General features: G+C 43.6%; 1 protein-coding gene across 2 annotated transcripts in view; it reads right to left on the reverse strand.

The window, feature by feature from the left end:
- LOC115369126 (ephrin-A5-like) overlaps window positions 1-27,991 on the reverse strand; it is a 73,083-nt gene that overhangs the window by 43,764 nt on the left and 1,328 nt on the right. The gene's annotated exons all lie outside the window — the stretch shown is intronic.

Consider the following 27,991-nt stretch of genomic DNA (forward strand, 5'->3'; position numbering starts at 1 on the left):
AGAGCCGTGTTTATTTTTATGGAAGCCGTGCAGCCTATGAATAGTGTCAATATAATCTCCACCGTCCATTTGCGCCGCACGCACTCCTCACTTAAGCTGTCAGCACGTCTACGAACCACCGACAAAACAAATCCTGCTAATTTACCGACAATTAAAGGGATTCTGTCGTTTGGTGGAGGTGTAGGCCTTTAAAATAAACTTGAAAAAATGACATATTGCACTGTTACTGCAGTTGGAGGTAGCTTGTGATGTTACAGCGTTATCTCTTGGAGACGATTTTCCAATGGCTTGTGCGTTCTCGCTACCTGTGTTTTAACACTACAGTCAATGCATTACTTAGCCCTCTGTGACCCTGTAATTAACACCACAGAGTAATAACAGGGATGACAGCCAGACTTTTGCTTCTTGCCCACAAATTCAAAATAATTGGACGACTTGGAACCGCTAAACACGGGCGAAATCTGCCGTAAAGCCGTCAAGCCTGGGTGTGGTGAGGCGATTTTTTTATTTTTTATTTGCTTTTTGCACTCCTGCATGTCATCTGCACCCCACAAAATGTATTCTATTATTCATTTAACCGTGCTAATGAAAGACATATTGTGGTGCAGATGATGTGCAAGAGTTAAAGCTTTTATATTAAGTTTCTGTCATTCTCCTAGTGCCTGCACTGCAAAAAGTCAAAATCTTAGCTGATCATGTCTTATTTTAAGTGTAATGAGATGTTTTGACTAGAAATAAGACATTTTGACTTGAAATAAGACAAATAATCTTGGTAAGATTTGACTTTTTGCAGTGTGTCACCTGCGTCTGCACAATAGAATCAGGATAAATAATAATGTAAAGCAATGGCTTGCATGAAAAAGTACTTGATGACTTGACTTGAAAAACGATGTTAGCTACCACAAAAAAGTAAAAAAAAAAAAAAAGTACTCTAAGATGTTTTGTGGTAATGTGCTGGGTATAAAAATGGGAATGAAATGATATCGCAGTACATGTGCCAAAGAAAACACTCACTTAACAATATATTTTAAAAATAATTAACTGTAACACTTACATGTTTTGGGTAATATAACCTTCATCGGGGTAACTCAAGTGCTCTGGGAGAGCTGCAACAGATTTTGTTTTCCTTCTTGATTTAAGAAAAAAAAGAGAGAGAGAGATTGTAATACCTCTGGGAAACAAGACCCTCAGCTGCATGATAAGAGAGAAAAAAAAAAAAAAAAACTGGCACCAGACCAGTTGATAAGGGCATAAAGTTAAGTTATTAAAGGGCATAAAGTAAACAACATGGGTGAACTTGACTCCCTGGCCTGCCCTGGCACACCGGGCAGCGCCACCTGATCCTGGAGCCGCGGGGCCTCGCTGCTGTAAATCAAGAGGCATCCGAGACGCTGACCCTGGCGGTGAGACGAAGACGAGACCACAACCAGACAGGCAGGAACGCTGATGTGTGTCTCTGATAACACACACACACACACACACAGAGGACAGACAGGCACACATACGCACAGACAAAAAGGGTGACACACACACACACACACACACACACACACACAAATCTCTGCGTATCCCTCTGCGTTCCCACTCGGCTCACAATAGAGCCCCACAAACAGACGAACAAGAGGAGATCACACGAGGACTGACATAGCTGTGTACGCACTAATTAGCCACACTGGCACGACCACAATGGGCTTTTTCATAGCCTGCACACACACACACACACACACACACACACACACATATATAGAACACAGAGGACGGGTATCGGGGTTGGGATCTCTGCCATGTTTGCTATGATACCCTCTTTGATCTACGGTGAGCAGTTCTCTGCCCCGTGAAAAAGCACAGAACACAGAGAGGGGTCTGGAGAGCAGAGGGATGAGAGAGAGAGAGAGAGAGAAGGGGAAAGAGAGAGAGAGAGAGAGAGAGGTGGCTGGGTTTGTTTGAGTGTTTGACAGTCGCCGTGTGAATGGAGGATGCTGTGTTTTGTTCCGGGTTTGACGGGCGCAGCATGAACAGGCGTTTTGTTTGCCAGATGACATTTAGACAAAGGGTTGGCGGGAGGGGGGCCGTTGTCGGCGGCGATCATATGAGTGACGTCTGAGCCCCTTTCGGGAGGCGTACAGAATCAGGGGTCAGCAGGTCAACACCAAGTGACCCCTGCTGACTTTGCGGCACACCGGCAACAGACAGATTTTTTTTTTATTGTTTCATTTTAAATGAATATATAACAACATAAATGACTATTCTGACTGCCTTTTTTTCTCACCTCATGCTTCTGGATGCAACTGAACTCCGATATAGCCCTCAGATTTCCCCTTAATTAGCTTCATAGATACAAAAATCAGTATGACAATGTCACATCTGCTTGTTCCAACGCTTCACTGAATCTGCATCACGCTTCCATTGAGCGAAACACTCAAACCCAAGATGCCCTTGTTTTACAGCCTTACACAGCCTTAATCTTTTTGTGCATCATTTTATCATCATATTTGGTGTTTTTAAAGTCCAGAGGAGTTGACGAGGTTCGGCTTATTCCACTCCCGCGCTCTCTGTTCTTCTGAATAAAGAGCATCTGTTAAAATGTAAATGTGCGCAAGTGTGATTTACGTTGGGAACTGCAACCTAGAAAGACAGCAGAGGCCGCAGAGATCTTTGATTAGAGCTCGTTCTGCTGCTGGAATCAAAAAATAGCCTCTTTTTTTTTTCCACAGTGAGCTTGAACGGGGCCCGCAGCCGGCTATACATGTCTGCAAACACAACGTTGACGGCGCTATTTTTTGATATGACACCATGATTTAGCTTAACAATCATCCGCAGAGGAAACACGATGAGAGAGGAGTGCATTTACTTTTGTTGCGGAGGAAGTGAAGACGTATGAATAATGTGCAAGGCCCCGCAGTGCAGAAAGGGGGCTGCTGCAAAAGGAAGCTCGAGCCAGAACGCCAGAAGCTTTAAACGCAATATGTGATGTAAATGTGATATACATTTCCGGATTCGAAGACAAAACAAATGCACTAAGCAGTATGTGAATTACAGGTGTGCATAAACACACGCATCCTCGCCGTGTCATTCATTCACACTGAGAGGTTAATGCTCGTGTGTGCACAGGAGACAGCATCCGGCTGTGAGTGTTGAGTGATACCCTGCCGGCTGTTTGTCCTCTATCTCTTAACCGGAGGCTGATGATTGTGATAAACACACACTGTTTCATTACAAACACATCCACGCACATGTGCAAACGTGCAAACAGACGCACACACACACAAAAAAAAAAAAAAAAAAAAAAAAAACCACACAGGCATGCGGGCAGGTGACTAAAATCGGGCTGATTTTTGTTGTGTCGAAATTATTCGCCACAGGTGGTGACTAAGGACCGCGACGAATATCAACAAACACACATCAGATTCCGATTATCTCTGTCTCTCACACACACACTGACTGAACAGTATGGGCGAGGCAGCAGACGGACGGGAGATTGGGCCCTGATTTGGCACACATGGCGGGGACCCGGGTTCTTTCCGCTGAGAGTGACTCAGTGGGCTCCAGTCAAAATGCAGACGCAGCTTGAGACGGAGAGATGAGGTTAAGAGAGGGAGCAAAGGAGATATGTATTATGTATAGAGATTTGTGCGGACTGACATATTGCTTTACTGCTCCGCTGCTCTCTCGAGGTGCTGCTCTCCCTCTGCTCCTCTCCATCCTCTCATTCTATTTCCTCCTCCACCTGAGAAGGACTTTTAGCACTAAGCAGATAAGTTTCATACTAAAACCGCCACCAAATTCACTTCTGAGAAAATCGGAAGCAGAGAAATCAACAGTGATTTCAAACAGGCATGTAATACCTCATTTAAAACATGCTCCTCTATATGTACATATAGGGGATTTAAATATATGGCATATATGGCCAAATTAAATCTCTTTTGGCACATTTTCACATACATATGTCTAAGATTACAAACACAACAATCTTCTTAACTATCACATACACATGTTGAGCAGGTGTAGGTGGACATATCTGATGATGTAACAGCTGTGTTGTTTTCATATATACACAAATGCAAGTTACACATATGTTCAGCATACACGGGCTACATGTCACCATCCACAATATACGACTTAGTTGCTGTTAATTGAAAACCTTGTTTCTCCCGTTTTTGGTGATTCTCATGTTTTAGCTTAATTTGAGTATTAACATGCACCTCGATGGGTTTTGAACACTGTATAAAGGGTTATAAAACATTAACAACACTAATTATATGAAATTAAAAATGGAGAGTCATCAGCATAGAGACGAGACTGTTTTCCTTAGTTTCTGAAAAGTTGGTGCTATGGAGATACAAGGTTTGGGTTGGACAATAGCAATATGTAACATATATAACAACATTTCTCTGGTATAGGAACATATATGTCCATAGGTCTATATTAGAAACCAGTATAGAACAGAGCCGGGTTGCCAAGTCCGCGTTTTTTCCGCCAAATTGGGCTACTTTTTAAGTGTTGCCGCGGGTAACAAATTTTGTCCGCGGGTTGGGCTTGGGCAGACATGAATAAAGATTCATATTTTGAATGACCAATGTTTATGCACAAATCCTGTCAAACTGACTCCGGGCCAGATCAGCATATAAACTATCCACATATGTCACCTGCTCCACAGACAAATAATATGCCAATGCTGTGTGAGGCCACTCAGCACATGACCAATCACATCATCAGCACCACTCAGCTGAAGTAAGGTATCCCATATTATAGTTTAAGTTCTGATATACTGTGAATTAAATAGGTGAAAGAACTGTTTCGGGAAATTGCCTTTAATGTTTATGGTGTTGTTTTATAGATATAGTGCATTTTGCAATTATAGCAATGCTGTTGGACTTTAAAAGCAACATATATGGATTTTTATGGGCATATTTTGAGTTCTGGTATTGTGCTGATTTTTGGGCCATTTTTATACCAGGTTGGGCGGGTTTTGAGTTGCTGTTTGGCTGCTTTTGTCTCACAGACCTGGCAACCCTCAAACAGAGCCATATTTCTAGGGCTTGCTGGTCTAATGTTAGGTAGCTAGAGAAACATCAGTAAAGCCTTAATTAAAGAGTTAGTTACCTGGTTTTGCCTTCAAATGGAAAGCTTATGGGTTATGATGTGCTGTTCCAAAATACAGGCCTACTGTAATGTAATGTTATCCAGCGAGCAGGATGTCAGTGACATATCGTCACTGTCCAATGAAACCACTCGTCTCCAACATGTCAACTTTTCAGAAACTGAGAAAACAGTCGTGTTTTTTAGCTTGATGGCTGCACAGTTTCCAATTCGTCAAATCAGTTTTGAAACATTTACCTAAACCCGAGGGTTGCTAAACTGGCTGAGGCGGTAAAGTCTCAAATTAAGTGGCCTAAAAACATGAAAATCACCCCTAAATTAACACCTCCTGCTGCTCAGTCTGCCTTCTCTTATCCTCTTCCTCTCCATTCCTCCCCCCTTTCTCTTCGTTCCTCTCTCTCTCTCCTCTTCTGCTTATTCTATTCCTGTTTCCCCTCCCCCCCTTCCTGTTTGCCGTCTTCTTCCATCTCTTTTTCCCCCCATCTTTCATTCTCCTGTCCCCTCCCTCTCACCGTTTTCTTGCCCTCTCTCCCTCTCTCTCCCTGTTGGAGAGTCCAGGTATAGACCAGCTCCCCGACTGACTCATCACAGAGCCCCGATACGTTGAGCCTTCAGCCCCGCAGCTCTACTTATTTAAACACCTCATCCGTCTGGCCTTACACCTCCCCCAAAAATAGAGACGCAACTGTTTATTTCATTTACTGTCAATGGAAAATACCTGACGGCCTCAAAGGCTGCCTGGTCGGCGTTAAGCTTCCTGGGTTATCAGCTGCGCCAGACCAACGGCTGAGGTGAATGACATGTCTGGCCTGACATGAGAAAGGCATGTCAGATGATGAAGAAGAAGAAGAAGGAGGAGTGTGAGAGGAAAAGAAAGAAAGACACTCGAGACGCTGGTTTTCGTCCAAGCGTTCGCCCGCCTGAGTTTGACTTCCCGGCTCTCTGACCACCTCCCCAATTCTCGAGGTAAAGAGAAACACATTTTTTATGGGAGGTTTTATTGTGTGTAAAATATTGGGTGTTGATAAGGCGTCGTGTGGTTGGGTGAGCCAGCGCTGAGAGCCGGGGCGGCCTTCGTTTTATTTTTGGAGTTAGTTTTCCCATCAATTTCACTCCTCTCTCTCTTAAAGGTCCATTAAGGGGAACCGAGCAGAACCGAGACAGAGGGCAACCCGTCATCCATCACCCTCTCCGCCTCAACGCCTGGCACCACACATGCACATCCCGGAGCCAGCTAATGAAAGAAAGTTTGTGAGAGTGTGTGTATACTGTGTGTGCATGCATGGCTGTGTGTGTCTCTCTGTGTGTGTATGTGTGTGTGCAAAAGCAAAGCACCCTTTTTGTGCACAATCCTATCAATGTCACAAAGGTCACGCTCCCTCAAGATAACCCGCGGAGATTGCTGTGGGCTCCGGGTGAATTTTTTTTCCCTCCTCTCTTTTTGTGATTAGGTGTCACGAGAATTTCCTTGGTGTAAAGACGACGCCTTTCATGTCGCGGGTTTCTCATGGCTTCCTGGGCCATCGAGCCCTCCATTCAAACCCCCATGCAAAGCGGTGGCGAACCAAACGCCACACAATGTTCATTCTTCGGGTGGCTTTTACAAAGACAAATCCATATTTATCTGAGCGCAGCGATGTTCTCATGCGCCTCTTAGCGTCAGCTGCTTCTGTTGATGTTTAGTGGTGGTTTGTTTTTTCTTTGTTTGGTTGAATTTTTCCCCCACAAAACAGTTAGTGACATGAATTTTGGAGTGAAATCGAATGTTTTTTTATGGTTTTGTTTTGTTTTTTTAATGTAGGCTAGGGCTTAATACCTTGACTTTGAACAATACTTTTTTTCCAATAACAATACACTATCAAATCAATTTTATAGCGTCTCTGGGTGTAAGCAAGTGTTTTTCCTGCATGCATCTATGACGTGCAATGTTAAAAAGCCAATCACTAGCATTATTAGCTCTTGATACAAGCATTCTGCATGCTTACTGGCTCACTGACACCGATGAGGCTTACTCCTCAGGTACTGAAATTTACTCGGTACTAAATTTCGGTACCAAATTCTCGTGTTGCCCTGTGGTGGGAAACACTTTGACCGACTCTCTGGGAGTGCGTTTGGTTTCTCCGTCATCACTAAAGGGGACAGCGGGTTGGGTGGGGTGGATATAATTCTTGCTTTAAGTAAAGATCCATCTCATTTAGTGCAGCAGTGCGGCAGAAATGGCCTCTCCATCACTGACGCCAGCTTTCAGGGCCTCACTGGCTCGTGTGTTTCTACCCAAGATGACAGCGCTACATATGAATGCACCTCCAACAGATATTCTGGTGGTGGTATCACAGATTTTACCCAAGACTACATGAAACAATTTTTTTTTTTTTTAAATTTTGGGCACAGGGGTGACTGTATTTCTCAAATTCTGGAAAAAAGAAGGATTTATATGAGTTATTTTGTTTGTATTTTGTATGAGTTCATGCTAACAGCCCAAGCCTACACTGTTCAGTGAAAGTCATGGATCAGATCAACGGTGCAAATTTCCCTTAGACATTGGGGGGGACACATTTAGTGGGGGGTCAGGGGGTCCTCCTCCTGGAAATTCTGAGCATCTTAATTTCCTGCATTCTTTTTATGCATCAGTTTACTAGGAAAATCTTATTTTTATAAATATCTATTATTCATTCATTCATTCATTCATTTTCCAAATGGCTTATCCTCACAAGGGTCACGGGGGGTTGCTGGAGCCTATCCCAGCGCTCATTGGGCGGATAAATATCTATTACAAACTTTATAAATATCTATCTATCTTTTATAGATAGATAGACCCCTAAATTTGCGCCCATGTATCAGATCGTACTCTGTATCGGCCGCTGTGGCTTAGCCTTATTACTGTGAACCACCGGGGTGCCCGGGCAATAATTTGCTTTTGATTTAAGCAAAGTTAATAACTAATTTCACATATTACCGTGTGTTATCCATTCTAAAAAGATGTGAAAGTCAAACTTAACCTCCATTTCGGGTAATCAAAAAACTCAACTGCTCTTGCCCGGTCCGATTAGTGTTCAGCGTTTCAGATTTCTCGAAGGTAGCGCTCATCGTATTGTCACCGTGGACAAGAGCATCAGCGAAAGATCCAAAAATGTAAAAGTGATTTACCATGAGAACTGCATGGCATTCCACCTCAGGTCTTAAACTCGTTCTGGGGGACAGGGAATGGAGCCGGATCCGAGCCAGCGAGGAAGGAGGGCGAAATCTAACAGGCGAGAGCGACATTTACTGCGGGGGTGAAGCTACACAGGGAACGCTGTGTAAAACCAGGCTTTTTTAGAGGGCAACGTCAATACACAAACACCATCAAGTACACACACACACACACACACACAGGGCAGCTTTGCAGTGGCGACTGTTTACAGCTGATATGTTAATGGTTCATGTCATCCCATGCCAGCTCTGCCCCCATCTGCCTGGTGCCAGGGTGCCCACAGTGGACTTTATAAAAACCGCGCCCTGGTTCCAGTGTCCTGATGACGACGAGCCGCAACTCACCAGGAAACCCATTTACACATCGACTCAGAGACAGGCTGCTGGAAAAAAAAAAAAAAAAAAAAAAAAAAAACTGAAGGGTGTACTGTAACTGAAAGTGTACCCTGCCAATTACACAACCCGAGATGTGCACATTTACACTTCATCTGTGAGTCTGTGTGAGTGTGTGTGCCAGCATATGTGAGCGTGTGTGTGTGTGTGTGTGTGCATGTGTGTGTGTGTGAGAGAGAGGTGAGTGAAAAGAGAGAACAAGAGAGACATAGTGGTAGACAGTGAGAGACAGACAGAGAGAAAGAGACAGAGAGAGAGAAAGATAAAAATCCAGCACAAGTGTCAAATATGAACAGCCACCCTGGTGCTAATACGCACCACTGGCAGAAATGTCAGAGGAAAGAGGAAGAATGGGTTAGGGAGAGGAATGCGGGAGAGTGAAAGAGCTGCAGCGAGCGGGCGAAGAGTGAGCGATGTGCAGAGTGAACGAGAGAGAGAGAGAGAGAGAGAGGAAGAGTGAGGGGAGGGGGGGAAAGAAAGTGACTCAACTAGCTTGGGAGCAGGAGACGGGCAGCGAGCGGTGAAGAGGGAGAGCTGCACTTCTCGTGGCTGAAGGCGAGGCGAAAGAGCAAAGGGGAGGGGGGGGGGGGAGCGAGAAAGTGGATGAGAGAGCCAGCGGCTGGTGTGAAGACGGAGGAAGCCGGTGGAGAGAGAGAGAGAGGGGATTTCCTGGCTGCAGATGACTGGCTGGCAATCTCACAAGGGGTGGAGGCCTCCCCCCCCCGCCCCCCCGCCCCCGACTACAATGCAAACCTCCGACCACTCAGGCCGCCTCGATCCTAATCACAGCAATCCTGCGACACTTTGGCCCGGCGTCTCCCATAAAGCAATAACACTCGAGAGGGTTCCTTTCAACTCTGATCATGAGCAACACAAGTATACACACACACACACACACACACACGGAAAATTCCCATCTTGGCTACAGCACGGGCGCTCAAGTGGCCTTGTTTTTGATGTAAACATCATAACTCAATTAGAATAACTGCATCCGTTCGGTTTACAAGAGCCCTGTTAAAAAAAAAAAAAAAAAAAAAAAAAAAGACTTTCACCCATATTAACCCGATAAAGCCTGAACTATGAAAGAATTGGCAGAAAATTCCTTTTTTTTTTTTTAATTGAACCCTTTATTTAGTCCTATAACAAAATATACAAAATAATAATAATAATAATAATAATAATAATATGTTATTACACGACCTTTCTGGTGTATGATATATGATATGTACTTGAAGTGCCAATGGTATGGTCCAGGGTGAACAGGGGAAGTGTTCAAAGGTATACAACAGTATTTTCGGTCCAGTATTGATTAAACTGAAAACGAAAAACGGAATTGATAATGTGTATCATGTATGACACAAATGGCTTTATAGGGTTAAACAAGCTGCCGTGACACGGAAAGATTTTACTCCTTTTCATGGTCGGTGTGCGCAAACTCAGACGTGCGCAGTGTGTGGGTATGTTTTGATGTCAACAAATGACATAACGGCGAGCAGAACTTACTATTTTGATTCCTGTTTGGATCACTGATTTTCTCACCTGCATAAGAGGTAATTACAGTCAGACAGATGGAGCGGGGCTGGCAGCTGCACCACTGTTTTTATTTTTTTATTTATTTATTTATTTATTTTTTTATATGAAGGAAACTAAAGGTGGACAGCTATATTATGTGACTTCTGTTCATAGAAAGCTATTATCGAGGTTTCAGTATTAAGCAGCTTAACCTGCAAAAGTGCAGCCAACAGCAGAAGGATATTGTGAATATGAGCGCAGTCAGTGATGCGGTTATTAACACAGCTGGAACATATCCTCATGATGAATCACACAATGCATGGCTACATTCAATTACCTCCTGCGTAAAAGGCGAGCTCACACTTTTTAAAATCCAAAATGTAATAACTCAATTGGTTCTCATGCAACATTCATATGATATCTTAAAAAAAGTTAAACGCACCATCGATTTGCACGATGCCTGCATAGGGCCGGCCGCATAATGCATCCCAGCGCTAAAACAACTTAGGTTAAAGTTACAGTTAAGGCCGTTTAGATCTGGCACCGAGGTGTGTGTGTGTGTATATGTGTGTGTGTGGCGGAGCAAACACACCGCCATGGTGCCCGCTGCTGAAGTGTCCACTGGATGCAGATGTGGCACGAAAGCCACATGGGATCACTTTCTCCTATGTCATTCTTTTGAAAACACACCATCTTGACTCGCGGGTGTATCGATATATACCATATACAAAAAAAAAAAATAACAACGATCTGTTTACTTATTGTGCCAAAATCGCACTTTCCCAAATGAGAACAGTGAATGAATGCTAGGAATTCATTGCGGCCAGAAATGCTTACATCTATGAGAAGCAGATATACACTAATATGAATTGTGGGTGCATGTGGACGATAAAACAAACCCACAAAATTAATATCGTAACTCACTACAGAATACACAGACACGCAATAGTCCCAATAGTGACTTTTCACTGTTTTAGGCCATATTATAGCCTGAGTTACTGTACGTTTCTCTGCAGCCGTTTATGCGTCTTGTCAGCTCTATGCCTCTGAATGAAAATATAAACATAAAACCACCTTTTTATTGTGCCAGCAGTTCACTTTCCTAATTGATGACACTGAATTAGGCAAAAAAAATATGTGAGAAGGGAGAAATAATTAATGTACATAACAAAAAAAAAAGAGCTCATGTCTGGCTGTCAGCGCTCTGCAGAAGCCATGGTGGAGACACACATTGCATTTGTGACCCAGATGCAGCACAACCACAGCAGAGGTGCAACATCCACTGCCTCCACTGGCTTTTAACATGAGCCAACTACAATTTCACTGAGGTTACGTTTGGGTTTTGGCAACTAAAACAATTTGGTTGAGGTCAGCGTGCACATTGGGTCATGGATAATACAAAAAAAAAAAACTTCTGCTAAGTGTATAAATCCATCTACTGGGCTACCTAACGATATTTTTCACTGTGCTATTTCAATATAACACTCCTACCTATTTCAGTCACATGTTTCCCATATAATGTTTCGCAGAATGTCACTTTAATATGAGAGCAGGCTCTGTAAGTTTAGCCAGGCTCCTGGGAAAGCGCTACACTCCTAAAAAGTGTGTTCAGTTTGGGCGAGCAGATATTTGTGTTACGTTTCAACACAAGAAATGTGATGTTTGTAGTGTGCTTAGCATAATGATGTTGTGTGGAAAAGGAATAAAAACGGTGTTTTATCCCAAACGAGGGAAAAAAAATAACAACCGATTTGTCAAGAGTAAAGCTTTTCGTGCTGCGCGGAGAAACAGCAGTGACAGAAATGTAAGAAATACGGCTGGTACCGCTTTATTTATTCTGCTTTATTCTACAGAGGCTCTGCCCTTCATGTCCCGGTTTGCTCAGCGCCTGTTAACTGCAGGCCAAGGCCAAACGTCCGCAGGGAGCGACCCTGACCTCAGCGCTGCAGCCTGACACATCGTGCGGCTTCCTCCTCCCTCCTCCTCCTCCCCCTCCTGCTCACCACACACACAAATAAGTGGCACACTGACCACTGCTGCTCTGAAAACGTGAAATATGCCGAGACCAAATAAACATGCCAGTGTGGTGAGGAAATTCAAATAAATGCTGAGATGTGTAACAAAAAAAAAAAAAATGGAAGAACGCTGAAGCCAGGGAGGCTGTGGCATTGCTGGCGATGCACAAACACACACACATTCGCATACACACACACACACACAGGGTCTGCGGTGCAGCAAAGCGAGGTGTCAGAGCCCGTTAGAGGCCTTTGGCTGGACACAGCTCCAGAACAAGTTGGACAAAAGCATTGCCTGTCTCCCCTCATTAAGTGATTTAAGATCCCGTGTTCCCCCGACTCCTTTCATCGCCGTCCAAAGTGAACACACTTAAAAAGCCCAACAAGAATGCCAGACCCGCTGACATGAATGGGGTGAAGAGGGGCAGGAAAGCCAAGTTTATGGCGGAGGAACAGGGTCTAAAGCTGAGCTACGCTAGCCATGCCTATTAGCCTCCACGCAGATGGAGCGGGTCCAGCTTGAATGAGCGGGGTACGAGGCTTTGGCCCCTCAGTGGGAAACAGCAGCCACTTAATCCATTAACAGTTCCTCCTCCACAGAAGAAGCAACTTTTTCCCATGAAGGTTTAGTTTAGAAAAGTGCTGTTTCCACATTCCTGGCTAACAAGACAGCGCTGTCGTATCTGCGGAGAGGAGATGGAAGGAAGAGGGAGGAAAAGACTGAATGTCGAAACGCCATCCAAGTCCAGCCCTCTGGGAGCGTGGGTTCGGTTGAGTGGTGTAATAATTATGATTAAAGTTGCCATTTACTTTTGCCAGTTACCATTATTTGCTCTGAAATCTGCGTTGCTGTGTGTGATACGCGTTTGACTTTGGACTCGTCGGCGGCGGAGGAATGTGCTGAGGGATTTAGCAGACAGATTGCGTATTTACAAATGAATTTCTTTGCCACAGAAACTCACACACACGCACACATACCACACACAGATTCAATTAACACCTGAAAGACAGCAGCCTCCTCTGGGCCATTATGTCATCTGTTAGCTCTCAAATTTGAGTTTTTTTTTTTTTTTGGAAAAGCTCCCGACATCCAGGAAAGCGTCCGCGACCGGAGAAACGACTGTGTGCAGCCGCTTTGATGAACACAGAGATGCGTTTGAGGCGTGACAGGCGGGAGAGACGCCTTAACTGAGCCGATATCGGGGGGAAAAGCGACGTCAAGGCTTTCCTGACGCTGCACAGCACAGCATCAGAGAGATCACACCACGGAAGAATTCTTTACCGTGTCTCCCGTCCAAGAGAGAAAAAGGGGCCTAATTGGAGAGAGCGAGTGTGGTCTGCACTGCGCAGTACACAGGGAATGCAGAAAACACACGATTTGAATTCTAAGAAAAAAAAAAAAAAAAAAAAAAAGATCCTTTAAGCAGCCAAGGTCCAATTAGTGAGGTATACAGCCCAGGATCCAAACATTTGTTTACAAGAGCCTCTCTCTCTCTTTCTCTTTCTCTCTCTCTCTCTCCCTCTCTCTCCCTCTCTCTCAGGGACCGGGGACCTTCGTCTGGTTCCACGGCTCCACAACAGGGTGGGTGTGGCTACACCACACAAACCTCGGGGCCTTTTGACATTACACCACACAACCATGAGGTCAGAGGAAGGCTCTTTCTTCCTACGCACAAAGGAGTGATTTTTCACTCACCCCGTGAGAACAGCGGCAAATAATGAACCCTCGGGCCCCTGGTATCACGTTCGGTTTCACACGCGTCAACTCCATTCTGGAGCGGAACAAAAGGGCAGTAGGAGAAACATTTGCGGGGAGGGAACGGCGTGGCCGGGGGGGGGGGCGCGCCGCGAACGGCTAATTTTTATGCATCTCAGAGCGTTTCAGTCGCCTTATTACCTATAGGGTTACTAGGAAACTGTTTCCTCATATATCCCCCTTCTGGAATGAATGATGCATGTACACATTTCAGCGGAGCGGTCAGAGTTTAGGGGAAGCCACGAGGAGCGATGTGCGGCTCAACGCAGGCACTGACAGCGTCGCAGGGGCTGAGCTGCAAAACTTTCAGGGTGGCGGCTCTGGTGTCCCTGGCTTGTGTGAGGGAACCTGAGACGCCTGCAGGGCACCTGAGTGACAACAGCACCTTGAAGGCTTGAGAAGCGAGCTCGTGATTGGAGGCTTCGCTGGAATGGCGGGAGATATGGCGGAGGGGTGAAGTGGCTGAGAGACGCTTTCACCTGCCTCAGCAAAAACCTTACAGGTGCCTTTAAGCAAGGCACCAACTGATCAATATAATGGTAGCTATTGCTAAAAAAAAAAAAAAAAAAAAAAAAAAAAAAGAGGATACACTGCAAAAACTCCAAATCTTACCAAGATTGTCTTATTTCAAGTAAAAATGTCTTATTTCTAGTCAAAATATCTCATTACACTTAAAATAAGACATGATCGCCTCAGAAATAACTTGTTTCAAGTGAAAATTCACTTAAAACAAGTGAAAATTAGCTTGTTTCATTGGCAAAATTTGTTTCTTATTTAAGATTATTTGTCTTATTTCAAGTCAAAATGTCTTATTTCTAGTCAAAATATCTCATTACACTTAAAATAAGACTTGATCACCTCAGAAATAACTTGTTTTAAGTGAAAATTAGCTTGAAACAGGTGAAAATCGTCTGAAAACAAGTTATTTCTGAGGCGATCATGTCTTATTTTAAGTGTAATGAGATATTTTGACTAGAAATAAGACATTTTGACTCGAAATAAGACAAATATTCTTGGTAAGATTTGGACTTGTTGCAGTGTATTCTTCTGAGATGCACATACACGTGAATATTCCATCAGTGCGAGTAGGGATTTTAATGTTTTGCTCAAGCTACAATTGGGACTAAAACCTTTGACTTTCCAATTATGAGTCAGACTCTCTGTCTAGCACGTCGCCTCATTCTGTGCCTCTACTCGCGACTATAATGCGCTTGGTAAAGGCCAGACGGATTACCCTGCGCTTGTCGTGACATGAAAAGCTATAACTTCATTCAAAGCTCTCCAGGCTGATTAATCAAATTATGATCAAACAACTGATTTACAGGACAAACACATGACACCCTGCGCACAAGTCAGTGTCTGTGCTGCGTTTGCCTCCGAGTGTGAAAACATAAACGTGCTGCGAGGGTGTCTGGGTGTGTGGTTGGATGCATGCATGTGTGTATCATGCACATAGATCATTGTGTGTGTGTGTGTGTGTGTCTGTGCAATCTCTCCGTCTCCTCAAAGTCTGCAGACTCATTTTCCACAGCAGATTAAATGAGACTGTCTGCCTGGACCCCCAGAGCAGCTCCAAATTAATATCACCCAGCATTTTCACAATCATCTGAACAGCATCTGCATCTATTCTTTATAGGTTCACGACGCAACGCCAAATGACAAGAGCAAACACTGGATATTGCACCCTGGCAGAGCTTCCCATGACTGTTCATCGGCTTTTTAGGAACGGTCTAGCTGCTAAAGCGTACACACACCCACCCACGAAGCAATAAAGGACAAAAAAAGAGAGCGTGCAGGGTGGCAGAGAGGGTCAGAGCCAGAGGAGGAAGTGACATCAGGAGGGAGCTCGAGCTGGAAAAGGGCTGGGGACTCAGCTGAGCGGCGGAGAATGGAAATGGAAATGGAAATGGAAATGGCAGTGGGGGGAAGTACAGGAGGCTGTGAAGTCTGAGAAGCCTCACTCGCCCTTCCCATATCTGATATCAGACCAGGAGTGGGAGTCAGCAGCTACATGACAGACGTGTGGACACCAGGGAGAGAAGAAAGGGAAGAAGAGGGGGAGGGAGGGAGGGAGGAAGGGGAAGGCAAGGCAAAGAAAGGGAGGCTAGTGAGAGACACTGGGAGAGATAAGGAGAAAGTGAGGAGGCGCAAAAGCGAGCGAGCAAGCTTAGTTCTCTATAACCTTCTAACATTTGGACTGTGGCAGATGCTGCATCTGTGTGTCTGTGTGTGTGTTTCTGCGCAAGTGTATTTGCCCGTATGTGTCCATGTGTGTTTGTCAATGCCCTTGCCATAATGGATAGGGAAAAAAAAAACAGATAGCCCATTGATTCAAGCAGATGGTTGCTGGCTTTTCAAAGTTTATTTCCCCAAATAGCGAGCTGGTGCTGCCGTGCAACATGAATTCAGCGGTGCATTAAAAGCTGCTCCCTTCAGGCAATGGGTGCAGATATAGAATACTGGGTTATTTCTACCCTGGTGTATCTGGTACAGTTTTGGTTATCTGCGCTTGGCAGCCAATGAAAACACAGCTGCTTCGTGGCTCATTGGCTGCCGCAGGTTACGGGTTAACCCTGATTGGTGAGTTTGTGACTGAGCACGGCCCTGTTTCTCTTTGTGCACGGCACAGATTTGCATACTTCTTATCCACTGCAGTACAGTGTGGAGGATTTGTGATTCTGAATACTTTGGGATCCAAGCGACAAAGGCAGTGGTGAAACCAAACGCAGAAGACCTGTGCGGCCTCAGCCAGCAGCGGCTGCTCCAGCGACTCAAACTCCACTCTGTGATATCAAACAAAATCATTTTCAACCACCTGCAAGCAAAGTTTACAGTCATGCATCGGGCTGTATCTCACTGATTTACTGTGAAACCATAAGAAAACGTGGCTTCTGACTGGAAAATAAAAAGCATGTCACAAAATGGTCATTAGATGCCAGTGCACCATAGCACCATATCTCCCACTACGCTGCTGGGTTGCTGGGCAAAATTTAGAAAGGGCCTGCCTCCGCCATTCAGGAGTGGCTTGGTGGATGGTAAATGTGTGTGACGTCTTAGCCGGCGTGTTTCTCTAACCCCCCTGTGTATCGCGTGTCTAGACCTCACTAGCACTACTTCTGGGTGAACCATGTGACCCAAAGGAGCAGTCACAGGACTTCAGCGCCTGCACACCAGCCATTTTTTTTTTTTCTTCGATCAATTCCTTTTCCTTTTTTCATCCTATAATCACAAATGTTCAAATAAGCGAAACTGAGGAAAGCTGACAGAGGTGGATTCCAGCGCCAGCAACACATGATTGGGTCTCTGCAGCGGTTCAACCCTTGCAACGCCGACTCACCTTTTCTCATAGCGATTTTCGGGAATTTTAGTGGCAAATTATGAAGCACCGCTCACAAGCTTTAATATCAGACTAATTTTAAAGACTCAAACACAACTTGTCCGAAGGATGTAAGCCAATTAGCTCACCGTAATCCATTTTTTTTTTTCTGCTTGATCGTTAAATACTCAGTTCTGTGTAATACAACACAATATCAAATGTTTTAATTCACCCTAAATTAAAATGAGTGAAGCCATAAAATAACACAATATCATGGAAATTACAAACAAAATTTTGCAAGATCACATATCAACCTAAATGTTTATTTACATACACTATATTTTCTAATGAATAGATCCCATATTTTTGAGTTTTGTATATTTTTTATTCAAACCATAAATGCACAAATTTACAAATGTAAATTTCTTGATCGCTAATTATATTAAAAGGGAAAAAAATGCCTACTAAGTATTTTCATAAATGAAGGACTATTAGGTTTGAGGTACTATGAATGACTATGAATAATAATAGTATAAAAACTAAAATATCTATAGAAAATATTTATCTATCTATACACAAAGAGAGAGTGACATATGTAGATGTAAGTAATGTGATTACATTGATGAAGTACTTGACATTTAGAAAACATTATTCATCGAAATAAGTAACATCTACTAAACAGTGAAATTGCTTCTATTTTACACTGAAATTTATGGCTCCTGCGATGCAGAATTATAATTATCGCTTTGAAATAAAATTACACAACGCAAAATGTATTTTCCATTTTAACATTGTAGACAACAGTGAAGTAGCAGAAAGAAAGTATAATTAAATTACTGAACTTTTGCCACTTAACAGTATTCCACTGTAACTCAATGGCTAGCTCCATCCAGAGACAGAAATATTACCGCTGTGCCATAAAGACTTCCGATGGAAACCTAAGCAGCCAGCACACTCAGGAAACAAATAAAACATCTTTATGAGTGGGATTTTATGATCTTAATAGCCACAGTCCCGGTCCAGTGGCCTCTAAGTGCTCCTCTGCACAGGTCTGTTTCAGGGCCAAGTTTACATCGAGCACCATGTAGCGTCTGCAGTGCAGGTGGTGGAAATATTCACCATAACTTACTGTTTTCATAGGCTGGCTGGTGCATATTTAAAAGAACACTTTTTCTTTTTTTTTTTCCTTGAAACACCATGAAATTACAGCAAAAGCACATTAGCTGTTGACCTGGAGTATTCGACCGCAATATGAAGCTGTCATGGAGTTAGTGGTTGTCACTGGGGTGAAACTGGAGAAAACAGGGAAACGTGTTTATACCCTTTTTATTCAAGATTTATTCAGCAATTATGTTCACACTATATAATGTGCAATAAAATGACTAATGTGTCATATATACTAAGAAATTATTGGTAATGCTATTTTAAAATGACCAAACTAAAGTGAAATTACCATATATATATATATATATATATATATATATATATATGTGAATATTAATTTGATGCAAAAAATGATAAAGAAATACTGTTTTAAAATAAAGATGATGGCAAAAGTATTAACTAACGAACCGTTTTATTTCCTTGAATACAATGAAAACATATGAAATTTTCAGTTCATGTGCGCATAATTTAGTTTTTTTCTTTTTTCTTTATTTTTTGCAATGATTCATTGTCTTAACATTTTGTGCAATTTTTTTTTAATTTTTTTATTTTCACTGTCTTTAACATATTTCATCATTCCAAGCATCATCATATTAATGCACATACATTTTGTCTCCTCCTTCTTTATTTATTTTTTATTTTATTTAATTTTATTGTTCAAGAAAAGACTAGAAATATGAGATAGCTGAACCAAGAGAAGCACACCACTCAAATTCAAGTGCACGTCACAACTCCGAGCGCAGCGAAACTCAGCGGTTTCAGGCTCTGCCCACAAATCCATGGACGGGATCCCAGGTATCCCGGGCGAGCCTGAAGGGAAACCCGTCTGTTCACTCTGCTTTTGTCACTTTTCTTGCATGAGAGTGAGTCAGTGTCTTTGAAGCGGGACAGGACAGATTATCTGTGACCTCGTCTCTTTGTTTAACAGACAATGCGGGGTTGTTTGACCATTAGCCTCTCTTTGTAGGAGCTTGTCTAGGTGTGATATACACCCTGTCGTTGCTGATACGGCGAAGCCAACCTCAGAATGCACTACATGATAAAGGAACAAAGACGCTGGCAAAGAAAGCCTTGTGGGGCCAAAACCCACTGTGGTTATTTACAACCCCTGCCACTCAGTCAAATTTAAATGACCAGTAAAATGGAAATTATTTCACTTTATACATCACATTCCACATGAAACGCTCAACCCACAACTATTCTGCTGAAACTCAGAAGGGGGGGAAAAAAAAGCTGACAAGAGCCGAGCCCTGCTTATGGAGAGGCACTAATGACTGAGGAGTCTCTCGTCTGATTCATGAGAGCGTAGTATTCTGCTGAAGTGCAGACGTCTTATTGGTGGGGAGAGGCGAGCTGCGATTGGCTGGATGGTGACATTCTGTGTTGACTCTGCGCTGGGACCTGTTACTCCAGATGCCCTCCTCTCGTCCCCTGCAATGTTTGCAGCCCCACGCACGCGATCCCTCACTCCGCTTGGCTGCACCCTCTCATCGTATTACTTCTGCTATTCTAACTCCTCCATCAATTATGCACTAGAATAACTAAAGGCCCTGGTGGAGCCAAGACATAAAGGGGGATCATCAGCATGAGCACTCGCAGCGTCTGCCTGTGAGTTCCCACTGTGCTGCTGCTACCAATGATATGAGCGCCAAAGTACCAGCCCATGTGAGGCAAACGGTGATGGCACACACGGTGATGGGTTTGGGCAAAAACACAACATGGCTGTGACACAAACATGCCACAGCTGGCCCCGGCGGTCACTGTGTTACTAGGTAAGTTTGGGCCGGGAGACAGAAACAAGCGCTTTGCCTCGCTTGGATGGCCCCCACTCCTGCTGCCACTGCACTCCCCAAAATCCAGCCTTGGTCAAACTGCCTGTCAAGATCATGAGGACTAACCATGTAAATGATTTTAACACTAAGTAACCACAAATGTGCAGGATAATCTTTCTTCATTCGGCTCATCATTTCGCCTATCGCCATTGTAGGTTCAGAAAAAAAAAAAATCGGTGAATGCTTAAGTAACGTCCCAAGATTCGTAACCTACTTTTTTTTTTTTTTTTTTTTTTTTTGCCTTGAAACAAAATGGAGTCGAATTTGGAAATGGCTGCCTCTGTTCCCCGCTCTGCCACACACCACAGAGAAAGGCGAAAGAGGAGGCGAGTCAGCCACGTCTATGGAAAGTGTACAAATCTTGGCAGTCTGAGATTTCAATTAATGGCCCTGTGCGTTCTCAAGTTGTGCGATGATAAAATGCTAAACACTATTTAATCGCAGTCATTCATCACCAAAGAAACACAGGCCAGGAAGAGATTTGTTAAAAAAAAAAAAAAAAAAAAAAAAAGCCTGACATAATGTCAACCCCTGTATTGAAGTCATGGCAGTCGTGACCTGGATTTTTCCTGGTTGCGTGTGAAGGTTTGCTGTCCAAGCTTTACCGTGAGATCACAAACAGCTTTTTAATATTTCATGGGTCCCTAAGCACCCGGCGTGCTCAAATCCAACAGGAGGAAACACTTTCTGTCTCTACGGACCAGTCAGCCACACTAGAGGTCCCACAAAGTCACACCAAGTTCATTTAAAAAAACAACTCTTCATCCAACACACACACGTCCTAATACCACTTGTTTGTTCCCATGTTAACCAAAGAGCTGTTTTTATCGGTGCCCTTTTTCCTAATTTGTCCACAGGAGACTGAAAATTCCAAGTATGCCAAAAAAAACTTTTTTTCCACAGAAATTAACTGATACATGCCTCCACATGCTATGAAAATCACTATTGCAAAACTTTCATGAGATAAAACCTCATGCCAAAATGCTCCCATCAGATAAGATTTTATTTAAACACTGGCAAATAAGGCGTTTACACAGCAGGGGTGTCTGCCACAAAAGCATATTTTCTTTATCAAAGATGCTTCAGATAGTCTGATAGGCAGCAAAACCGGCCCGCTTATGTGCGGCATCATCGTCGCAGTGCGCATAAACGCGACGTGAATCACACATGACTCACAAAACTGGGAAAGAAGTGCAGTCACACTCAAATTTTTTTGTTGTCCGATTTCTTCCAAGACATGCAAAAAACCTAAAGTCAGCAACCACTGAAAAAAAAGGGGGAGGAACTGCCTGATGAAGAGGTGTAAATATTTTTTTGTTGTACCTCCAAAGCCACAATGACCCAAATAAATTTCCAGAGAAGTTACTTGGAGGTTTGGCCCCGCTATCAGTGTGATCACAGTTGCTTTATATCAAGCATACTTTTCTAGCCAATTTACATTTCAGTTGGAACAAGTTAAGACTCCTTAAGAATGCACTCCAGTGCCAGATGTCTCATTACTTTCACTTGTATTAAACCAAAAGAGACAACCATGTCTGCCCTATCCATGTCAGTCGATTTAACAAGCTGCACTACAGCTACCAAGTCAGGACCATGGCCTTCTAACCTAAAGACCAGTATTAAGTATCATCAACACTAAAAGTAGGTTAGTCACCCTTTAGATAAACAATTTGAATTCAGACACATTCCAGCTGCAGTGATTAAATGAGCGAGGGACCAAGAGCACATTTTTGATGATTCCAACTCCAGCTTTCACTTCCTCTCTGTCTCCCACCAAATCCTGTGGAGTCGATTCATCCTTTACATTTACTCTACTCATTTGAAGAATGCAGTTCAAATACATCCTTTAGTTCCACTCTGCCTCAGAAAAACGTTCCTTTAATGGAAAGCACATAATATATCCTTGCAGCTGTAGAGCTTTCTGAAAAACTTTCGCTCTCTTCTCGGATTCCAATTTACACAGTGGGTCTTGTCGAACTGTATAAATTCGTGTTTCATTATCTTTGCCTATGTGCAAAATATAAAGGGAATCCCAGATAGCCGCTCACAACATGCTCTCTGCTAACTTTGATAGTGTGTGTGCGTTCCAGAGATGCACAGCATACAGCAGCAGCCTTGCCTAGTCTGTTAGGAGGCTTAGTGGCTCTTTAGGACCTTTTAGAAGCAGTTTTCAGAAGCTTTACTGCAGTCATTAGGAGCTAAGGCTGATTAATGTGAATGGTCAGGCAAGGCCTGGCTTTTGGAGAGAAGAACAGAGAGGGGTGAAGGGTCCCACAGGAAGTGTTTTGTGTCTCCACACAAAGGGAGGGCTGACCTCTTAAACCCCTTAGAGCCTCTTTGCTAATACCCTCACCGGTGCCTACAAAGACACAGGGGATGCCATTTCACCACTCACATTTAAACAGCATACACAAAAAAGCCCCACCAAGATTAAAACGGCAGAAAAGTGAACCTCTGTGCAGTGAAGTGAGGCAGTGAGATTAGGCCTTAAGAGTCCCCTCTAATCCATTGACTGTTGTGCATATCAAATGGAGGATGCCAAACTCACACTGTCTGTGATCTGAGAAGTGACTGAAATGAAAAATAAAAGTTTATGGAGGCATAAAAGAAAACGTAACCAAATCATAACACAGTTATCTGAACCACAATTATAAATCTTACTGTGTCTGGACTTGAAAGAATTACCGCAAAGTAATAAGGAAATGTATTTGAAATATAAATAAACAAAGCAGCCACACTTATTTGGAGACTGTTATCTGTAGTTCCTGTCAGTCAGGCTGTGGCAGCCTGAGGGCTTTGACTTATTAGTTTGAACATAAAAGCAGGGCGAGGGCACCTTTTCTCTGCAGGCAGAGTCATACAACATTAGGAATGACTGGCTCCTCCACAGGAGGACCACTTCCCCCTCTAAAAGGACTAAGTCTATAAAACTCATGGCTTAATTGACATAAAGGGTGTGTCTTTTAGGTACACAGGTCACAGCTGAAACTGAGGATGAGAGATTCCTTATCTGTGATACAGAGCACTGAAAATGGTCTCTTGACTTAAATGTTTGCTGCAGTGACACTTAATGCTTTTCACTTTGTGCTAAAATGGAATATATATCTCAAATAAGTCACCTCTTACCCTCAGTTTATTAATGTAATAAAATGTAGTATATTGCTCAAATGAGTAACCTCTTATCCCCAGTTTATTAATAGTTTCTTACCACTTCCTATAGCCCACTCACATAAAGTCAAAATCAATCATCTCTCTCTGATGTCTCTCAGTAGTGTCACATGTCTGGTTCAGGCATCGCTGGCCAGGAGCATCATGGCAAGGCCCCTGTTTCCCTGTCTTTGCCTCTGGTGTCTGATCCAGAAGCTTCTCTCCCCCCTGTGACTGTGCCCCTTCCCCTGCCGCTGCCCCACCTCCTGTAACATACTCACACTCACTAGGGTCCCGCCACATCCACCTCTCTCTCTCTCTCTCTCTCTCTCTCTCCCTCTCTCGTACACTCCCCTCTCCTCCTTCTCTCTGTCTGTCTCTCTAAGAGCATGCATAGTTAAAAGCCGGCTATGGGCCGCTGAGTAAGAGAGGAACAAAAGCGGCCTTTCAGGCAGTCTGGGCCAGGGCTGGGAGAGGGCTGCGGTCCTGAGACCCAGTCAATATTTGGACGTGGTTGCTTTTTGTGTCCGTTTTTAATCCAAGCGGAACCAAGCAGCAGGGAGCCGGGGAAAAGGCTGAGAGGGAAAAACGAGGGTAAACACTGGGAACAATGCAAACGGAGCAACTTACAATGCCACTGGGAAACTATCACAACATCAGCTCACCCCAAACTGAAAAATGGAGTATTGTTCCTTAAGTGGAGATTAAAAAGTGAGCAGTGTAGAAAAAGCAAACAGCGGAGGTCATTCTGCGTGGCCACTAAGAGAGAAGATGTGCGCAAATGTAAAGGCGAGGAAGCTAAGAGGTGCAGAGAGAAACCAACCACAAGGCCCTTATCCCGTTTCGGCGGTATTGTCTGAACTGTTCTAGCCAGACCTGCTGTATAATATGATAATGCATGCCAAAAAAAAAAAACTGGCTTTGAAAGAGAGAGGACAGCTTTGACCATCAAAGGGATATCGTGAGTTAGTAACCACACTTACCAAACCTGAAAGCAGGGCTTAAAAAAAACTTTGATTGTCTTATACAGAAATATGTTGCATCTGTTGTGGAAAGCTTTAGATGGGCATTATCAGGGATTAAAGGAAACCCCTGGGGTGACAGTGCTCTTGCAGAATGCAGGAATCCCTCTCTCCCCAGCTGTCAGGTCGTTAGTCCCACCAAATGAGGTTCTTTGATGACGAGGGGTATCGGTTTCCATGGCGTCGGGGACACAAACAGCTTGGGAGATTAGGGACGGAACTCAGCCCTGATTCTCCGCTGATCCCACCTATCAGCAACAAATAAACACCTTGGGCCACAGCAACGCCTGCATGCAGACCATATGGACCCGGGTGGGTTTTAATGAAGCAGCTAAATAGAGGGTGAGCAGGGAATTCTCTAATAGCTCCTTGTTAGTACAGGACTAAATGCGCACACACTTTATTCCATCAATTGATGACTGACACAGGCGGCGACACCGAGAAGTAACATCTGTGACTAATTTCTCTTACATGAACACGGGGTTCCTGCAGTTTTTTTTTTTTTTTTTTTCCATTACACGACTCTACACTTTTTTCTAGATTTTGATTTCTTGCCTGGAAGTTGTTTTTTTTTTTTTTTTTTTTTGTCAGAGTTCAATATTATGTATGCTCATAAGCCTTGGCAATATGAGCAGGACATGTTACTGGGTGCAGCATATTAGCATTAAAATTACCTACAAATATGTGAAATAACTCTGGGTCTATACATTACACATTTAACAAATATTTCATTTTGTGTTGTTTTTTTTGTCGTTTTTTGTGTTTGTTCTTGCTTTTTGGACCACAACTCCAGAACTTCGCATGGCATGCAAATTGTAAAATTCAATTTATAAATAGTTGCAAGCTTGCAGCTGAACCCTGTGTACAGTACTCTCTCTTTTACAAATGCACCATTCAACACACAAACGTGAACTCACGGTAACCCACGTCTAGCCCACAATTCAATCAGTCAAGTCTTAATTCACCCAATGATGGAACATTTTATTATGCACAGTAGGGGCAGCCTGCGCAAATTAAATATGACTGACTAACACTAAAAAAAATTACATTCATATTCGTGGCTTTTCTTTCTTTTTTTTTCCTCTTTTGCAAAAGGCGGAATCACATGCCAAACAATCAACTAGGAGTCATTATATCAATTGTGCCTCAGTAGTTTCATGTCTCTCCAACAAGCCTCTCTGACACTGTAGCTTCATTCCTATTAATTAAGCAGCTTATACGACTACAGCTACTTGCTGTCACTGTGGAAGCATTTCTAACTCGGGGCATGGCTGAACCATCCTCAGAGATAAATCCCACTGCTCCACTGCTTAGGATTCTGTCTATCTGGGCCAATCAACGACAACCATCAACACAGCAAGATTTTTTTCCTTTTTTTTTCTCCATAGCAAACATGGAAGCACACGTTTCTCTAAATTACAAGACTCCCGCAACCCACAAGTGTTTGACACAATTGAAAAACATGTGAAAATGTCATCGCATTTCCATTTTTCACGACCCACTTCCCGTTTCAATTCCAGAGCTCCTGTGGGGGATTTCATGAATGGTTGAGTATGGACTGCTGCACTGGGTGCCTTTTTTTCCTCACTTTGGTCAAAAATGCAGAGCGGGAAGGGGGCAGGGGGGGGTGCTCATCTGGAAGTTGGGACTATACCGCAGCGGGACCCAGGGTTCGAATGCTGAGTATGGTTACATTAACCAGCAGGGAGCCGGGGCCCAGGATCTTGTATGGAATACTGCTAGGTTCTACTGCGGGTCAGGGGCCCCAACCTTTAGCACGGCACTCTGTTACATTATATAGCCCGGGTCGGGTTTAGATTAGACTCATGAATGAGAAAAGGAGACAGTCATTTAGAGTTACTCATTTATTTAGCCAAAGAGCCCCATTCTGCGGAGACAAAGACCAGGCAGGGTGCCTTGCATGGTCCGTCATCGGGCCCCATGGCCTGCGGTACTGCCCCGGTTTTGACCCTGACAACGGTCCCCTCCACGCTGCTCCCTGATGCTTAACCCAGAGCCTGCCTGGTTACTACTGAGTGTGTGACCTCAGCATGTGTGTATCTCTCACAAGAGCATGCACCATGCTGAGCCTTGGCCACTGCTGAAATACCCCTGTGTACCCCTTATTGTCTGCCCCAGCGTGGGCTGAGGAGGGGGGTGGAGGCTGGAGGGACACTTGGACGGGGGGCATAGCAACCAAAGAGCGAGACTTGGGAACTGGGGACTTTTGCAGGCGAAAAAACTGTGAGTGGGACAGACTGTGGCTGCACCAGAGATGCTATCACTCCCAGATAAGTGATAATACAACAGGAACTCTATCAGCTGTCTTTGATGCCGCCACAAGACGTTTGCATTCATCCAGTGACTGAGCGTCTGTTCCCCTTCTTTCCCAGACTCAGTGCACAAGCTTTACCGTAAGGGTTACCATTATAAGAAACAAACAACAGTGTCACACATGTGTGTGTATGTGTGTGTGTGTGTGTGTGTGTGCAAAGACAGCCCAACAAACAGGTTCCTTATCCCAGAACAAACATACAGATATATTTTTGACTCATGCCGAAACTGTAGCAACCACCAAACAGCCACTACCTGGGCCAATACCTGGCGATGAACCTGTTCCCGTTTTACAGAATGACACAGTCATACTATCAGTATGTTCAGAGGTGCCAGTAATTCAGTCTGGATCACTGAGTCATCAAGGGAGGTGTCCCAACACAGAGGATTGTTTAGGGTGAGAAATGTAGGCTACCATCATGTACATATCCTTTGTAAATTAGATCAGATCACTAATCCCTCCATGCTCTACAGTTATCACACATTTCAGAAGGTTCATTTCTACTCATTTGAATTACATAGAGTCAGGAGGTGGCAAACCAGCTCAGAATTTACAAGAAAATAGGCCTATTCACAGCACAACTGTAAGTTTTTATTAGCTATTCCTTACTAAATGCACTTAACATCATGATAGGCTATGTCACCACAAGAAATGACAAATAGCAAATAGACTGAAACTTGACTTGAAATATCCACTGACTTTAACTGACAGTGTTAAAAGCAAGATAACAACTATTTTGTCAATGCTAATCGACGGCGGCAGAGGACCGCCGATGCTCAAAGTAGCTGCAACTCAGCATTATTCTCAATCAGCAGGCTGAGCACAGCCGAATATATTTGCCTTTTTTTTAAAAAAAAAAAAAAAAACGATTCCAATTCTAACTGTGCACTTTTCATTTTCCACATAGAGCAGACAATCTGTGTTAAAATCCTGCTCCTCACTGTAGCCCACACGACTTAATTGTTGCACTGTCAAATATGATTTATGGTGTGCAGCAGCGCGCACGGTTGATTACGGAGATGTTTCAAATGTGAATATTATAAATATTAAATTGCAATCATCAGTAGTGAAGTCTACCACCACCAAATGGGGGGGATGTAGCCCAGTGGAGGGTAAACCAGGCAGAAATGAATCGTCATGTGCAGAATAGCGTTTAGGTACTCACCTTTTATGCTGACATAAAATTATGAAGTAAATTCGTAGCAAA

This window comes from Myripristis murdjan, chromosome 12 (assembly GCF_902150065.1).
Source record: "Myripristis murdjan chromosome 12, fMyrMur1.1, whole genome shotgun sequence".
In the NCBI taxonomy this organism is placed as follows: domain Eukaryota; kingdom Metazoa; phylum Chordata; class Actinopteri; order Holocentriformes; family Holocentridae; genus Myripristis; species Myripristis murdjan.